A 1,431-nucleotide genomic window follows, 5' to 3' on the forward strand; every position below is an offset into this window, starting at 1 on the left:
CTATCTCTCTCTCTGTCTCCCCCCCCCCCCCCCTCTTCTCTCCCAAGAATAGGTAAGGATCGCTTGATTGCAATAAGCAAACACATGTCAGAAAATGGCATGTGTCTTCGCACAAAAAAGCGATCACCACACAACAACAAGCATTGCATAAAATATGAAGATATCGAAAAAGTAGTTCAATTTGTGTTGAATTATGCAGAAGATCATGCTGTTCACCTCCCTGGACGCCAGGCACACCAAAAGAACTTTACCGGTCAGCTGTTACCATCTTGCGTCACGAAGGCATCTGTGTGGCGTTTATATACCAAGGCAATGCCAGTTGGTAGGTGTAAGCAAATCTTTGTCAAAGAAATAGGTCAAATAGGTCTTTGTCAAATAAAAACAAAGCTTGAAAATGAATGACATTGTGCTAACATGTGTTCTTATTAATCTTTCAGACCAGCGAGCAGTGGGCCTGTCCACATTTAAGTCCCTCTGGAGGCAATTACTGAGTCATATCAGAGCAATCAAACCAATGTCTGATCTTTGCTGGGTGTGTCAGAAGAACAATTATCTGGTTAGTGAACATCACAGTGTTATGAACTTTGAACTGCAACTTCTGTATGAAAAGTGTTATACAAATACAGTTTATTATTATTAATATTAATCATCATTTACTTAACTTTTTTTTTTCAGATTTTCAAAAGTGCCAATCTGCCAGAGGCTGAGAAGTCTGCAAAGCTGAAGCAGCAGGAACAACATCTGGCGCATGTAACCTCAGAGCGGGCTGCCTACAAGGGCATGCTTAAAGCCGCCAAGGAGATCGGTGATGGTCTTTCTCTGGGTGGTCATGTGCCACCGGCAAGCAAGCCCTTGACAATGCATTACAGTTTCGACTACGCTCAAAAGGTGACTACATACCAAGCCCTCTTTCACAACATCATGTTATAATTGTTATAACTACTGCATTGCTCCCTTTTTTTTCTTTCTAAAATCCTTATTCATTTATTGCAGGTGCACTACCCATCAGACCCCCTTCAACCAGGGCCCATGTACTTCTTGGCTCCACGCAAGTGCAGCATATTCGGTGTTTGCTGTGAGGCGATTCCACGGCAAGTCAACTATTTGGTGGATGAGGGGATGGAGTCCAGCAAAGGTAGCAACGCCGTCATAAGCTACCTGCACCACTTCTTCAAAGACCATGGTCTTGGGGAGACAGATGTTGACCTTCACTGTGACAACTGCAGTGGCCAAAACAAGAACAAGTACATGTTGTGGTACTTAGCGTGGCGAGCGCTACATGGTCTTCACCATCGTGTCAATCTCCACCTGCTGATTGTAGGCCACACAAAGTTTTCCCCGGACAGTTTCTTTGGGCTTCTCAAGCAGCGTTTCAGAAAGACCAAGGTGAACACTCTTGATGAGATTGCAGCAGTCGTAAGGGACAGCTCA

General features: G+C 44.2%; 1 long non-coding RNA gene across 1 annotated transcript; it reads left to right on the forward strand.

Annotated features, from left to right (window-relative positions):
• Positions 1-203: 203 nt before the first annotated feature.
• LOC311247635 lies at positions 204-1,225 on the forward strand. Its single transcript, XR_014620860.1, has 4 exons — positions 204-322; positions 438-556; positions 676-888; positions 994-1,225. It is a non-coding gene; the product is annotated as an uncharacterized lncRNA (long non-coding RNA).
• The last annotated feature ends 206 nt before the right edge of the window (positions 1,226-1,431 follow it).

The sequence above is a fragment of the Notolepis coatsorum genome, assembly GCF_963971535.1.
Source record: "Notolepis coatsorum genome assembly, contig: SCAFFOLD_753, whole genome shotgun sequence".
Taxonomy (NCBI): domain Eukaryota; kingdom Metazoa; phylum Chordata; class Actinopteri; order Aulopiformes; family Paralepididae; genus Notolepis; species Notolepis coatsorum.